The sequence below is a fragment of the Stegostoma tigrinum genome, chromosome 34 (assembly GCF_030684315.1).
Source record: "Stegostoma tigrinum isolate sSteTig4 chromosome 34, sSteTig4.hap1, whole genome shotgun sequence".
NCBI classification, from domain to species: Eukaryota; Metazoa; Chordata; class Chondrichthyes; order Orectolobiformes; family Stegostomatidae; genus Stegostoma; species Stegostoma tigrinum.
The window spans coordinates 239049-256536 of record NC_081387.1 but is presented as its reverse complement, the minus strand read 5'-3'; positions in this window follow the sequence as shown (position 1 = coordinate 256536).

Genomic DNA, 17488 nt, shown 5'->3' with positions numbered 1-17488 from the left:
GCTGTGTTTTGTTGTGAGCTTCCTTGCTTGCCTGTTGTCAGATGTCATTGATTATAATGAGCTTGGTTTTGCAGTTGTTGAGACATCAGTTCGGCATGACCTTACAACCTTCCACTCAAAGGACGTTTGTCTATAAAGTTGCTGAAAATGCAATCTGATAAGGGCAGGCAAGCATCTTAGACTAGAGTGAATGAGGAAAGCAACAGGATGTCTTCTTAATGATTGGGAAACAACCACATGAAGGACTGAGGAGGACAGTGAATTAAAAGAGGAATGGTTTGTTTCAAATCACGTACAGCAAAAGAAGTTAAGAGAACGTAGGGAAGGTTGAAATTAAAACGGCAAGTAATGGTTGATGTTCATTGGAAACCATCAACAACAAAAGTACAATTAATAAAGTATTTGAGAAAATACAGAAGATTTCTTCAAATGAAAGGGAGACGCTGTCTTCATGAAGCCAATAGCAGGGAGTGCAACTTTGGCGTTTAACCACACCATCCCTTGGCCTGAAGTCACTGTACTATTTACCCATTTTATAACAGAAAAATACTTTAGTGATGAGTGTCATGGAGAATTTCAGCCCAGAATATAACCGTATTCTGAGCAATTGCCACAACAGCTTCTATTACATGACTTTATAAAACATCCCAAGGCATGTCATAGGAGCTTTATAGAGTAAAATTTGATACTGAGTACTGAAAGAGATCCGAAGGTAGATGATTAAAACCTCATCAAAGAGGTAGATTTTAAGGACTGTTTTGAAGGAGGAAAGAATGATGCAGAAGTTCAGCAAGGTAATTCTAAAGTTTAGGCCCGAGGAAGTTGAATGTCAGGCTGTCGATGATGGAACAGCACAAATTGTGTTGAGAGGCTGGAACTAAAGGAGTAATGTGCCAAGAGGGGCTATGAGTTGGACATTGTCAGGGGATGTGCATGGGTGTTGCAACGTCAGGGAGGGATTTGAAAGACAGGACAGCAATGTGAAAACCAAGGCACTGCTTAACTGTGAGCCATTGTAGGTCAGAGTGCGCAGAGAAAGATGGGTGAATGGAACTTGGTGCGTGTTAAGACAGAGTCAATGGACTTTTAAATGATGCCATGTTAAAGAAAAGGAGAACTTGGGAGGCCAACTTGATATGCATCGGAATGGTCATGTTCAGAGTTAATCAATGCGGTCGGGTTTCAAAACTAACGGACTTACCTGGGGCCAAATGTTGTGGATGTGAAAATAAGTAGACTTTGTGACATCAGGCCTATGTGGCCAGAATTTAAACTCTGGGTCAAAATAACAAAGGATACAACGAAAACCGGTAGCTAGCAAGCAGACCTCCTTTCAAGGACCATAGATAATGGCTTCGTTCTGTTCAAGATTTATTAGATGGAAACTATCCGGTTATGTAGAGACAGTGGAAGAAATGAATGAGGGGGTGGTGAGATAGATCTGGGCATTGCCGCCATGTATGTGGAAAGTGCAGTGCTGTCACATGATATTGCTCTGGGGCAGTGTTCAGATGAGAAAAGGAGAGGGATTTTACTGATTTGGCTAGACCTAGGTGATTCACACCCACGGCCATGCTGTCAAAGATTTGTGGAAGCCAGCAAAACTGAACTTGACCGTTTGCAGTAAATGTACAGCATTTCAGATGTCACTTGATCCTGCAGATTGACTCCCTAGAATCTGCTTGTCAAATGATTTTATGGCTAAAAGGTTCAAGTATGATTTTGTGCTGTGGAACTCATCTCGAACCGAAACTCGCCAGTTTTTATGTCAAGATCTGGAGAAAGTATTAGTTTTTTGAAGAATGTTCTGATACAGAGATAGGCTAATAGTTTCCTGAGAAATTGTGGGGCATTGGCCAGGAAGTTAAACAAACAGTGGGGAAAAAAACAAACTTGACCTGAATCCTATGTTTAGTATATAATGGATTTGTTCCACAGTGAGGATATCAAAAGATATTCTCATTTTTAAGATGAGACACTCGGGATAATTTGGGGAGGATGCACTTCTTGAAGGGACCAGCAAGGTACAGAATTATCCATTAGATGTGAAAAATTTGAAATGAGGACAAAACTTTTTGAGGGGACGAAATGAATTTGCTCATTCAACCTCTCCCATGACAAAATGCATTTGTAGTGTCTATAAGATTGGTGACAGCACTTAAATGAAGAAAAATCAACATGGACGTTTCTTCTGCTCTGTATAAACCACTAACATTCAATCTCTTGGCAAGGATAATGTGACAGGGCATTTGAAAAGCCAAGTTATTGTAATTTGAATTAAGAGATCAGGCTGTAGAACCTGAGATCAATCTCAGAATAAAATGTAACAACAGCGATAGATGAGGAACCTCTTCACTCACAGAGAGGTGAACTTTGTATTTCTGTACTCCAGAAAATGTGGAGCCTCAGCCAAGAAGTATGCTCAGAACGGGGATTGACATGCTGGGGTAGTCAGTGAGGCACTATTAATGTCACAGGATTAGTAATCTGGAGGCCTGGGACAATGCTGTAGAGTATAGGCTAAAATTCCACCATAACAGCTGATGGAATTTGAATTCAGTTCAATATAATTTTGGGGGTAGGTGGGAATGTGGAGCCGAGATTGCAGTCAAGTCAGCCACGACCTTATTGAATGGTGAAGCAGGCTTGAGGGGGCCAGTTATCCAACACATGCTCAAATTGATATAATCATAAATAAAGCTGGTCTCAGTGATGGTTACACTGTCACTGTTACACTCTTCACCGTTATATGTTCTTTAAGAAAGGAGCTCTGCCATTCTTATTTGATCTCACCTCCATATGACTCCAGATCCACAATAATGTGGTTGACACTTAACTGCACTCTGAAATAGTCAAACAATTTGGAGGAACTAGGGATGGGCAGCAAATACTGTCCTTGCTATTCCTGCTCCTTGTTGCTATGACCCTATATGCTCTAACATATTAACCAATTTCCTCTTTGAATCCATTTGAGGAGCAGTGTATATTTTGTATCGCTTGGTGATTCTCCAAGTATCTGATGGATTTTGCATAGTTCCTTCTACCTTCTAAATGTGAGCTCCTTCCAGTGTTTAACCTTTAAGGTAGGCAATCGTTCTCGAATCTTTTTGATTGAATGCCTTCATATTAATAGCAATCACTAACCTATCTGTTATTAATTGCATATTCATAATACAAAGGGCTACATGTAAAGAAGTGTTCTAATCATCTTTTTAAAAAGCTACTTCCTGACGGTTATCATGGAGATTAGATTAGATTCCCTACAGTGTGGAAACAGGCCCTTCAGCCCAACAAGTCCACACCAGCCCTTGCAGCATCCCACCCAGACCCATCCCCCTATAACCCACACACACCCCTGAACACTATGAGCAATTTAGCATGGCCAATCCACCTAGTCAGCACATCTTTGGACTGTGGGAGTAAACCGGAGCACCCGGAGGAAACACACGCAGACACGGGGAGAATGTGCAAACTCCACACAGACAGTTACCCGAGGCTGGAATCGAACCCGGGTACTTGGTACTTGGTGCTGTGAGGCTGCAGTGCTTACCACTGAGCCACTGTGCTGCCCCGATGTGTGTATTTGCTTCTAACTGTGATATCTGTCAGTCCCTGGACTGGTGTTTGATAAGGGCTCTCATAATGTATATCCACTTTATCCAAATGCGCTTCTATTGTTAGCCTGATAAATCAAGAAAAGGGCTGGATCCTTTTGTATATTTTTAACATCACTATATCGTTGAGAGTTTCAAATTGCAATAATTAAAAATTTATGACAGATAAAGTATTCCAGAATTGTTTCAACTTGATGATAAATAGTGAATATCTGTTCTTGACTGCAGCTTTCCAGCCTATCAGTGCAGAGAGGCATTGCTTAGCAAGGTTGGATGAGGAATATTACTGTTCCAATTAGTTACATTTAATTTATCACCATTGAAGCTCGCGTTAGTTAGTATGCTTTTTTCCAATATATTTAATCTCAAGTTATGACAGATGATTTGGTTTGTAGATCTCCAATTACCTCTCTACTGTAGAACCCAGTTTTGAAACAATTGATATAAGGCACTTATTGTACTGTCACTGATGCTGTCATGATACTACCAGAGTATGGCTGTAATGCTGAATTACTTTAGCCTGCCTTCATGAAGCAGTGCAATCTTTCCTAGATAAGGATGAGGGGAAGGTGCACATAAAAGACTGATTTATAAAATTGAGATTCATGGAATATATAGGTCACTATCAAATTTGGTTAAAAAAGATGGCTGAAGGACAGAAGCAGCAAGTGATGGTAAATAGATTAGAAGATCGCTATTAGCAGTTTCCCAAGTATTAGGACACTGATTTTTGGAGATAGATACATGATTTGAATTTGGGAATATGGCATACAGAAGGCCCTTCAGCCAATCAAGTCTATGCAAACCTAACTGCACTAATCCCACTTTGCAGCACTTGGAGAATAACCTTTAATTTCATGTGCTCATCCCAGCACTTTGTTCAAAGTTGTGGGCTCTCTTGTCTCAACGACCCTTCTGGGTAGTGCATTCCAGATTACCACCACCCTCTGGGTAAAAATATTTTTCCTCAAATCCCCTCTACATCTCCTGCCCTTCACCTCATAATTGTGTCTCCTTGTTATTGACCCTTCAACTAAGGATACGGCTGCTTCCTAACCTTGCCCCTCCTAATCTTATACACCTCAGTCACATCCCTCATCAGCCTTCTCTGCTCTAAAGACGACAACCTGAGCTTATCCAGCCAGTCTTCGCAGCTAAAGTGCTCCGCCCCAGGCAATATCCTAGTGAATAATCTCTGCACCCCCTCCAATTCAATCACATTCTTCCAACAGTGTGGTGATGAGAACGGCATACAGTATTCCAACTTTGGCTTAACCAAAGTTCTATACAATTCCAACGTAACCTTCCAGCTGAAACCATCTGTGCCATGACTGATAAAGGCAAGTTCTCAGTATGCATTCTTATTCATCGTGTTAACCTGTCCTGCCACCCTCAAGGTTCTGTGGACAAGCAACCCATGATCCCTCTGTGTCCCCAAAGCATCCTAGTGTCTTGCCATTCATTGAGTGCCTCCTTGTCTCATGACTTCTTCCGATGTGCATCCCCTGATATATTTGAGGATTAAATTCTGTCTGCCACCGATCTGCTCATCTGACCAACCCACCTATATCTCATTATGTTATATATATCACGAACGGTGAGGGACCCAATATGGAACATTGTAGTACACCATTTGACACAAGCTTCAAGTCGCACAAACAGCCTTCTACCTCTGTGCTCTGTCTCTTACCACTCTGCCATTTTAGAACTACCTTGCTGTAATAGCCAGTGGTGCCAGATGTGTTTACCTTTATTATCAGTCTCACATGTGGGAACTTGTTAAAGGCGTTTTTGAAATCCATACAAACTCCATCAGCTGCAATATAAGCGTAGAGCACAGAAGCAGAAATAGGCCATTCAGCCCTTTGAATCTGCTCTGCAATTCAAAGAGACCATGGCAGAACCGTTAATTCTCAAGCCTACTTTCCTGCCTTTTCCCAATATCTGCTGTCTATCTCAACCTTAAATTTACTTAATGACCAGCCTCAGTAGTCTTTTGTGGCAAAGAATTCCACAGATTTGCAACCCTCAGAGGGAAGAAATTTCTCCCAATCTCTGTCTTAAATGTGTGACCCCTTATTCTCAGATTATGCCCTCTGGTCCGAGACCCTCCCACAAGGGAAAACAAACTCTCTGCATCTACCCTGTCAAGAATCTTGTAAGTTTCAATAAGATGGCATCTCATTCTTCCATATTACAACAAGAACAGACTCAATCATCTTAACCTCCTGGAACTTACTTGAACTTCCTCCACGTCCTTAGATATGTGTCCCAAAACTGTTCTCAGTGTTACAGCTACGATCTGACCATTGCCTCGTACAATTTTAACAAAACCTCTGTACTTTTATATTCCATTCCATTTGCCTTTCTCATTATCCAATGAACTTGGATGCTTGCTTTTTGTGATTCGTAGACGAGAATATTTAAATCCCTCTGTTCTGTAGCTTTCTGCAGTCATTCTCCATTTAAATAATAGTCAGCTTTTCTATTCTTCCTGCCAAAATACATTAGCTCACATTTCCCTTCATTATATTCCATCTGCTAAGTTTTTGCCCATTTGCTTAGCCTGTCAATATCCCTCTGCAGACTTTTTGATTAATCCTTACTAATTGCCTTCCCACATGGTTTTGTGTCATCAGCTACAGTATATTCTCTTTCCTCATTCAAGGCATTAATGTATTTTATAAATAATTGTGTCCCCAGTACTAATCTGTGCGGCGCTCCGCTAGCTGCAGGTTGCCAGTCTGAAAATGCCTCCCTTGTCCCAATTCTGTCTTCTATGAGTGAGCCAGTCCTCTGTTCATGATAATATACGACAGCAACATCATGGACTATTATCTTATTAAGTAGCCTAATGTGTTATAGCTTATCAAAACCCTTCTGAAAATCTGGGCACCTGCATACCTCGCAAAATTGTTTCAAAATTGTGAAGCGTGACCTCACTTTGATGAAGCCATGCTGATCAAACCTTGCATTTCCAAGTGGAGATGAATTCTCTCCTCCAGAATTTCCCCAGTTGTTTCCCTCCCACTGATATGAGATTCATTGGTCTGTAATTCCTGGTGTATCTCTCTCTCTCTCCTTGAAAAATGGTACCACATTAGTTGTCCTCTACCAATTCCCCTGTAGCCAGAGAAGAATTGAAAGTTTGGGTCAGAGCCCCTGTAATTTCCTCTCATCTCTCATTGCAGCATACGATACAACCCCTTCAGACCTAGAGAATTATCTACTTTTAGGCCTGGCAAAGCCTCACTCCCTGTGTCAGTCTGCTCAAGTACCTCAGTCCCTGTCCAGAAGTTCTCTACCTACATCTTCCTCCTCTTGAATGTAGACTAAAGTGAAACATTCTACCAGTGTCCTTCTGTACGGTATAAAGTTTTCCCCTGGACCCTAATGGGCCCCATTCTTTCTCTGGTTATCTTCTTCCCCTAAATGTACTTGTGAAATATCTTGGGATCTGTCAAATTTTATCTTCATTTTTTTTCATGCACCTGTTTCCTCCTAACTGCTTTAAGTTCCCTCTGAGCTTTCTATACTCCACTAAAGCCTCCATCATTTGCTCTGAAGATGGAGAGAAAAGAAGATAGGTGGAGAGAGTATAGGTGGGGAGGTAGGGAGGGGATAGGTCAGTCCAGGGAAAACGGACAGGTCAAGGAGGTGGGATGAGGTTAGTAGGTAGATGGGAGTGCGGCTTGGGGTGGGAGGAAGGGATTGGTGAGAGGAAGAACAGGTTAGGGAGGCAGAGACAGGTTGGGCTGGTTTTGGGATGCAGTGGGTGGAGGGGAAGAGCTGGGCTGGTTGTGTGGTGCAGTGGGGGGAGGGGACGAACTGGGCTGGTTTAGGGATGCGGTGGGGGAAGGGGAGATTTTGAAACTGGTGAAGTCAACATTGATACCATTAGGCTGCAGGGTTCCCAGGCGGAATATGAGTTGCTGTTCCTGCAACCTTCGGGTGGCATCATTGTGGCACTGCAGGAGGCCCGTGATGGACATGTCATCTAAAGAATGGGAGGGGGAGTGGAAATGGTTTGCGACTGGGAGGTGCAGTTGTTTGTTGCGAACTGAGCGGAGGTGTTCTGCAAAGCGGTCCCCAAGCCTCCGCTTGGTTTCCCCAACGTAGAGAAAGCCACACCGGGTACATTGGATGCAGTATACCACATTGGCAGATGTGCAGGTGAACCTCTGCTTAATGTGGAATGTCATCTTGGGGCCTGGGATAGGGGTGAGGGAGGAGGTGTCGGAGGATGATGCGTTGTATCCGGAGGTTGGTGGGGTGGTGTGTGAGAACGAGGGGGATCCTCTTTGGGCGGTTGTGGCGGGGGCGGGGTGTGAGGGATGTGTTGCGGGAAATGCGGGAGACGCGGTCAATGGCATTCTCGACCACTGTGGGGGGAAAGTTGCGGTCCTTGAAGAACTTGGACATCTGGGATGTGCGGGAGTGGAATGTCTTATCGTGGGAGCAGATGCGGCGGAGGCGGAGGAATTGGGAATAGGGGATGGAATTTTTGCAGGAGGGTGGGTGGGAGGAGGTGTATTCTAGGTAGCTGTGGGAGTCAGTGGGCTTGAAATGGACTTCAGTTACAAGCTGGTTGCCTGAGATGGAGACTGAGAGATCCAGGAAGGTGAGGGACGTGCTGGAGATGTCCCAGGTGAACTGAAGGTTGGGGTGGAAGGTGTTGGTGAAGTGGATGAACTGTTCGAGCTCCTCTGGAGAGCAAGAAGCGGCGCCGATACAGTCATCAATGTAACGGAGGAAGAGGTGGGGTTTGGGGCCTGTGTCGGTGCGGAAGAGGGACTTTTCCACCTTCGGTCTGCCTCCCCCTCTCTCCCTATTTATTCCAGAATCCTCACCCCATCCCCCTCTCTGATGAAGGGTCTAGGCCCAAAACGTCAGCTTTTGTGCTCCTGAGATGCTGCTGGGCCTGCTGTGTTCATCCAGCCTCACATTTCATTATCTAACATCCTGGTAAATCTCTGTTTCTCTGTCATGCCTTGTCTTTCTAAATATTTTTGAGTCATCTCCAAATTTAGCCACAGCACATTCACTTCTTTCCTCAAAGTCATGAGTAAACAACCTCAAGACCTGTGGTTCCTTCAGCACTACCTCATTTCTTACTGACAAGCCAACCCTGCCATCTCTGTCCATTTGTATCAGTGATAATGGGAACAGCAGATGCTGGAGAATCCATGATAACAAAGTGTGGAGCTGGATATATCCGACATGTTTCAGTATGATCATCTCTCATTCTTTTAAACCCCAGTGGGTTGAAGCCCAACCTGTTTAGCCTTTGGTCACAAGACAATCCCTCAATACTAGGGATCATTCCAGTCAACTTTCTCTGAATTGCTTCCAATTAAATGATATTTTTCCTTCAATAAGGGGACCAAAACTGTAAACATACTCCAGATGTGGTCTCACCAACATCTTTTACAATTGCAGTCATGCTTTCGTACTCTTATGCTCCAATGCCCTTGAAATAATGGCCAACATTCCATTAGCCTTCTTCATTATCTGCTGTCCTTGTGTGTTTTCTTCTGTGTTTTGTGCACAATAGCTCTAAGTCCCTTTACGTTACAGCTTGCTTTTACTGCAGTTATTCCATTTGTAAATATTCTGCTCTTTTGCTCTTCTTTCCAAAATAAACAACCTTGTGTTTCCCCCACGTAATGCTCCATTTGCGAACCTTTTGCCCACTTACTTAACCTCTCAAGATCACTCTGTAAGCTATTTGCATTCCTGTCACAACATGCCTTTCACCTATTTTTGCCTTGTCTGTAGATTGACTACAGTGCATTCACTTCTTCCATCCAAGTCAATAACATTTACTGTAACAGTCATGATCCCAGCACTGATTCCCCTGAAACCCCATTGGTTACAAGTTGCCAACATGAAAAAAATAACCCTTTATCTCTTTTCGCTGTTTCTTGCCAATGGGCCAATTGGAAAGGCACTGCCTGAGGAGTCTTGAAAAAGTTTCTGTTTGGCAGGACTGCAATACCTTGAAGCCTTCTTCAAAACATAGCAGAGTAAATATTGAGGGAGTGCTGCATTGTCAGTGTCATCACTGAGGAAGCTCCACACTGTCGGGAGGCCAATATTTAGGGAGTGCTGCACTGTCAGAGGGTCAGTACTGAGGGAGTACTGCACTGTCAGAACCGTCCGTCATGACGGAGTGCTGCACTGTCAGAGTCAATTCTAAGTGTGTCCCACACTGTTCGACGGATAACGATTAGCTCGAGATGCACTGTGCGACGGTCCCTCAATTCTTATCCGATGACAATGAGGCGCTGCATTAGTATGGCCCTCTGACAAAGCAGCACAACCCCAGAACTGACCCATTGAAAATGAAACTTTCCCTCAGGACTGACCCTCAGAGTGCTCTACTACAGCACTGACGCTCTAATCTGGTAGCACTGTCTCAATTCTGACCCGTTTACAAGGAATCAACAGGTCAGTGTTGACCATCTGATAATTATGTACGCCCGCAGATCTGACACTCTGACATTGTTGCAAAATCTCAGTCGTGAACCTAAAATCTTGAGGCACTCACTCTATTGTGACCCTTTTACACTGACAGTGCACTTCTTCCTCATTGTTGTCGCAGTGCAGAATTCACTGACACTGACCCACTCACAGCGCAGCATCCCTTTAATGCTGAACGTCTGATAGTACTGCGGGGAGCTGACTCTGACAGTGCAGCATTCTCTCAGTAGTTACCTCCTGACAGTTAGTAGGGGTGTGCTGCACTGCCAGAGAGTCAATGATGAGAGAGTGCTGCTCTATGAGAAGGCCTGCACTGAAAGAGAGCCACGCTGTCAGACGGTCGATATTCAGCGTGAGCTTCACCGAGAGCTTCACGGAGAGGGTGAATATTAAAGAAATCCAGTATCAGAGGATCAACTTGATGGGAGGACTTTTTTTTATTATTAGATTAGATTCCCTACAGTGTGGAAACAAGCCCTTTGACCCAACAAGTCCACACCGCCCCTTGAAGTATCCCACCCAAACTCATCCCCCTATAACCCACACATCCCTGAACACTACGGGCAATTTAGCATGGCCAATCCACCCAGCCTGCAAATCTTTGGGCTGTGGGAGGAAACCCCGTAGCACCCAAAAGAAACCCACGCAGACATGGGGAGAATGTCACCCGAGGCTGGAATTGAACACCGGTCCCTGGTGCCGTGAGGCTGTAGTGCTAACCACTGAGCCACCGTGCCGTCCTCTGAATCTCCCTGAAATTATCTTGTTGGAGAGTCAGTATTAAAGTAATGCTGCACAGTCCGGGGGTCGTATAAAAGGAGTGATGCGCTCTCAATGGTCAGGGAATACTGCGGTGAGGGGGTGAGTTCAGCACTGGGGGAGTGCTGCACAGAATGGGGTCAGCATTGAGAGGGATCAGCAGGAAGGGGGTCTGCACTGGAGTTCTGCACGGAGGAGAGGCAGAACTCAGAGGATTCAGCACTGAGGCCGTGTTGCACTGAGCGGGGTCAGCACTGAGGGAATGCAGCAGCGAGGGATGTTAGCACTGAGGGACCACTGCACTGGGGGATTTGTATTGAGAGTGTGCTGCACTGAGGGAGGGCTGCACCGAGGGGTGTTAGCACTGAAGGGGGTCTGCATTGAGGGAGGTCAGCACTGAGGGGGCCTGAATTGCGGGTGCACTACACTGAGGGAGTGCTGCACTGAGGGAGGGCCAATATTAAAGAAGTACTGCACTGACAGCATCAATAATAAGGGAGTGCTACACTCTCCGAGGGTCATTGTTGAGGAAGTGCTGCACTGTATGGAGTCACTATCAGTGCGTTGATAATGAGGGACTGCTGCATTGTCAGAAGATACATATTAAAGTGGTGATTCATGTCAGAAGGCCAAAATTAAGGCACTGTCAGAGAGTTATTACTGTCAGGGGTCGCATTGAGAGGGTGCTGTACTTTCAGAGAGTCTTTATTGAGAAAATGCTGCATTGTCAGAGAATCAGTAGAAAGAGAGTACAGCTTTTTCTTGGGTCTTTTTGAGGGTGTCCCATGCTGTAGGAGGGTCAATAATGAAGGAATTCTGCACTGTCAGAGTTAAAATTAAGGGAGTTTCAGAAAGTTAACGTTGATGGGGGTGGGGTGGCGTAAAGTTGTGATATCTAAGTGGTAACTCGTGCTACACCACTGAAGGGTCAGCACTGAGAGAAAGCTACCCTCTCAGAGGATCAATATTAAGGGAGAGCTTCACTGTCAGGGGGTCTATCTTCAGAGAGTGCTCCAGCATTGAGGCTCAATATTGCTACACTGTCAGAGGGTCAATGATGAGCACGTGCTGAAGTGTTGCAGAGTAAGTACTGAGGGAGTGCTGCATTGTCAGTGTCATCACTGAGGGAGCTCCACACTTGCGGAAGGCCAATTTTCAGGGAGGGGTCACTACTGACGGAGTACTGCACTGTCAGAACAGTGAGTCATCACAGAGGACTGCACTGTCAGAGGGTCAATATTAAGGGTATGCTACACCGAGCGGGATCAGTGCAGCACTCCCTCTCTGCAGCCCGCTCTCAGTGCAGCATTCCTTCAGTGCAGCCCTCAATCAGTGCTGATATCCGTCTGTGCTGATGCCTCCTCAGTGCTGACCATCCTCAGTACACCACTTCCTTAATGCTGAGCCACTCAGATGCCACTTCCTCAATATTGATCCTCGGACAGTCTCACAGCACTGACTGGTCAACAGTCATAATTCAGATCGAATCATTATTGTTTTGACCAGTCCTCAGGTCAGGCTCCCTAGGTGACTGAGTTATCCCAAATTGTTAAGCTCCCTAGTACCTGACTCCCCTTCTGCACTGTCAGAAGGCTAATATTAAGGGAGTGCTGCAGTTTTAGAGGGTTAATGTTGATGGTGAGTGGTCGCGTAAAGTGGTGATCGGTAAGTGGTAAGTCATGCTATACAATAGAAGGGTCAGCACTGATAGAAAGTCACCCTCTCAGAGGTTCATTGTCAGGAGATCAATATTAAGAGAGTGCTCCAGCATTTAGAATCAATATGAAGTGACTGCTACACTGTCAGAGGGTCAATGATGAGCACGTGCTGAAGTGTTGCAGAGTAAGTACTGAGGGAGTGCTGCATTGTCAGTGTCATCAATGAGGAAGCTCCACACTGTCGGAAGGCCAATTTTTAGCAAGTGCTGCACTGTCAGAGTGTCACTACTGAGGGAGAACTGCACTGTCAGAACAGTGAGTCATCACAGAGCACTGCACTGTCAGAGAGACAATGTTAAGGTTGTCCTTCACTGTTAGACTGTCACTGATGTGCTAGTGATGCTCTGTGGGGTGTCAGTACGAAGGGAAGCTGCCCTAAATCATGGGGATGTTCAGCACTTCCTCAGCACCCTGACAGGGTTGCACTACCTCACAACTGACCATATTAAAATGAGGCATCATCTCAATTTGATCCTTTGATAATGATGCACTCCCTCAGCACTAAGCCTCTAACAAAAAGGCACTCCATCAGTAGTGACCTTCCGATAGCACTGCAGTACCTTGGTACTGATCCTCTAATTGTGCGACATTCCCTCAATTGTTATCCTATTACAGTGAGGCACCGCATCAGTATGAGCTTCTGACAAAGTAGCACAGCCTCAGAACTGACCCATTGATAATGAAGCTTCCCCTCAGAGTGTGGCTCTACCACAGCACTGACACTCCAATCCTGTAGCACTGTCTCAATTCTGACTCCTTTACAAGGAATCACCAGCTCAGTATTGACCCTCTGACAATTATGTACACCCACAGATCTGACACTCGATCACTGCGCTATCAGAGGGTCACTACTGATGGGGTGCCTTTTTGGGAGAGGGTCAGTACTGAGGGAGCACATCATTATCAAAGGATCAACAATGTCAGGGGGCCAGTAGTACGGAGGAAGTGCTGAACATCCCCATCATTAAAGGAACACTCTTACAGTTGACCCTCTGAGAGGGCAGCTTCCCTTCGTACTGACACCGCACAAAGCATCACTAGCTCACCAGTGACCGTCTAATAGTGTAGGACACCCTTAATATTGACTCTCTGATAGTGCAGCACTCTGTCATGACTGACTGTTCTGACAGTGCAGAACTCCCTCAGTAGTGACTCTCTGACAGTGCAGCACTCCGTAAAAAGTGCTGCAAACCTCAGCCCTGACCCTCTGATCGCGAGGCACGCACTCAGTTCTGACCCTGTTACACTGACAGGGCAGTTCTTCCACATTGTTGAGCCTGTCGCAGTGCAGAATTCACTGACACCGTCCAACTGACAGTGTGGCATACCTTTAATGCTGAACGTCTGACAGTATTGCGGGGAACTGACTCTGACAGTGCAGTATTCTCTCAGTATTGACCCTCTGACAGTATTTAGGGGAGTGCTGCACTATCAGAGGGTCAATGATGAGTGTGTGCTGCTCTGTGAGAAGGCCTGTACTAAAAGAGAGCCATACTGTAGAGGGTCTATATTATGGGAGAGCTTCACTGTGAGAGGGAAATGCTCCAGTGTCAGAGGGTCAATTTGATGGGAGTACTTCTGTCAGAAATTATCTTGTTGGCGAGTCAGTGCTGATGCAGTGCTGCCCAGTCCGAGGGTTCGTATACAGGGAGTGAAGCACTTTTAGATGGTCAGGGAGTGCTGCGGTGAGCGAGTGGGGTCAGCCCTAAGTTAGTCAGCACTGAGGGAGTGCTGCGCTGAGGAGTGTTTACACTGAAAGAGGTCACTATTGAGGGAGGTCAACACTGTGGAGGCAGGGGCTGCATTGAAGGTGCGCTATACTGAGGGAGAGATGCACTGAGGGATAAGCATTGAGAGTGCGTCTACACTGAGGGAGTGCTACAGTGAGTGATCAGCATTGAGAGAGTGCAGCACTGAGAGAGGGCCAACATTCAAGAAGTACTGCACTGTCTGAGCATCAATAATAGCGGTGTGCTACACCGTCCGAGGGTCATTGTTGAGGAAGTGCTGCACTGTATGGAGTCACTATCAGTGCGTTGGTAATAAGGGACTGCTGCATTGTCTGAAGACCAATATTAAGGTCGTGATTCATGTCAGAAGGTCAAAATTAAGGGAGCGCTGCACTGTCAGAGAGCTGCTACTGTCAGGGGCCGCACTGAGAGGGTGCTGTACTTTTGGAGAGTCAGTATTGAGGAAATGCTGCATTGTCAGAGAGTCAGTAGTACAACAATGTTGGAGGGTCAATCTGAGGGTGCGTTATGGTGTAGGAAGGTCAGTAATGAAAGAATTCTGCACTGTCAGAGGGTTGAAATTGAGGGATTAGTTTCAGAAAGTTAATGTTGATGGGGCCGTTGTGTAAAGTGGTGATGGGAAAGTGGTAAGTCGTGCTACACTATTGAAGGGTCAGCACTGAGAGAAAGCTACCCTCTCAGAGGGTCAATACTAAGGGAGAGCTTCACTGTCAGGGGGTCAATCTTCAGAGAGTGCTCCAACATTGAGGCTCAATATTAAACGACTGCAATACTGTCAGAGGGTCAATGATGGGAGAGTGCTGCTCTGTGGAAAGGCTTGAAATGAAAGGCAGCACCCTGTCAGAGGGTCTATATTAAAGAAGTGTGAAAGGGTCAATATTAAGTAAATGCTCTAGCCTCAGGGGGTCAATTTGATCGGATCATAACTCTCTGACATTATGTTTTTGGAGGGTCAGTAGTAAAGGAGTGCTGCAGCGTCCGAGGGTTCGTACAAAGGGAGTGATGCACGATAAAATGATGAAGTGATCGCAGGGTTGGGAGTCAGCAGGCTAAGTGGGTCAGCACTGGGGTGGTGCTGCATTGATGGCGGTCACACTGAGGGTGGTCAGCACTGAGGGAGTGCTGCAGTGATGGGGTTCAGCACTGTGGGGTGTCAGAAGTGAGGGGGTCACTACTGAGGGAGTGACTCATTGAGGGGAGGATCAGCACTGAGGGAGTGTTGCACAGAGGGTGGGTGCACTGTGGAGGGTCAGTGCTGTAAGATTTTCTGAGGGGCGGTAGTGAAGAAGTGGCGTACTCATGGTGTCAGCATTGAGGAAGTGGGACACGGAAGGGGTTCTCCTCTGAGGTAGTGCCTCACCGTCATCACTGAGGGAGGTCTGCACTGAGGTTTTGCTGCACTGAGGGATTCAGACTGAGGTTGGTCAGCACTGAGCGGAGTTTGCGTTGAGGGATTCAGCACCAGGGTGGTCAGCACCGAGGGAGGGATTCACTGAGGCAGTGCTGCACAGCCGCCTGGACATAAACAACCAAACACAGACCCATGTGTACAGAAGCCCTAAAGCACAGAGTGCCCTGTAAATAATCCCCCAAACCACAGAGCCCCCTGGACATAAAACCTGACACACAGAGCCCACTGTATAAAGAGCCAAAGACACAGAGGCCCTGAATAAACCCTCAAATACAGAGCTTCCTGTCAATAAATCCTAAAACACAGACCCACCTTCACATAAACCCTAAAACACAGGGACCTCGTACACAAACACTGAATGATAAATCTGTTTTTGCTTTCACAGATGCTGCCAGACCAATTTGGTTTTGTTCCTGATTTCAAGTTTGTGTATATGGGGCTCTGTGATTTACCTTTTATTTACAGGGGCTCTGTATTTGATCCTTTATTTACGGGGGACTCTGTCTTTTATGGTTTCTTACCAGTTTTGCTTTATTTATTGGAGAATAAAAACCGAAGGAACTGCGGATGCTGTAAATCAGGAACAAAAACAGAGTTGCTGGAAAAGCTCAGCAATAAAGAGCCCCTTGTAAATAAAAACCTAAAACACAGAGCCTGTAAACAAACCCTCAAACAGAGACGCCTGAAAACAAAGCCAAAAATGGAGACCCCTTTCAATAACCCGTAAAATAAGGAGCTCAATGCAAACAATCCCTAAAACACAGAGCCCCCGTACATAAACCCAACCCCACTAAGTCCCCTGTTATTATACACAGACGCCTTTAAATGAACTCTAACACATATCCCACAGGAAGTAGAAGGTAAAACACAGGGGTGCCTCCAAATAAAGCCGAAAACACACAGCACCTCGAAATACACCACAATACTTAGCCCACCTGCAAATTATCCGCAGAGCAGGGCCCCTTACAAATAACCCTAAAAGTCAGAGCTAGCTATAAATAAAGGACCCACTGCAAATAATTCCTAAAACGCTGAGCAAAAACCAAAAGAACTGCGGATGCTGCAAATCGGGGAAAAAAAAAGAAAGTTGCTGGAAAAGCTCAGCAGGTCTGGCAGCATCTGTGAAGAAAAACACAGTTTCAAGTTTCGGGTCCGGTGACCCTTCCTCAGAACATCCCTCAGTTCCTCTCCACCTATCTTCTTTTCTCTCCATCTTCGGTCCGGCTCTCCCTCTCTCCCTATTTATTCCAGAACCCTCACCCCACCCCCCTCTCTGAAGGGTCTATGCCCAAAACGTCAGCTTTGGTGTCCCTGAGATGCTGCTGGGCCTGCTGTGTTCATCCAGCCTCACATTTTATTATCTTGGATTCTCCAGCATCTGCAGTTCCCATTATCACTGAAACAATTTTAACCTCACTGCAAAGCCTCTTCCAGGGATGCCTAACCTGAAGAAGTTACCCTCCTCCCTCCAGACCAACCTCAGGGAATCTCTCTCCCATTGCAACTCTCATGTAATCTCTTCGGCCTTGAAACTGCTCGACCATGTCCTGAAGCAAACCAGGTACCACAGCCACATCACCTTCCTCAGCACCTGCCTACGGAACCGGATCATCCCCAATGGACTACAGTCTACATTTCAGCCTTCCCAATTTGGCCCCAACCGTGACCACCTCTACACCCAGAATATTCAGACCCTTCAGAAGCGTTTCTCCCTGCGAGTCCTGAAACAGACACTCGCGGCTATGCGCCGGC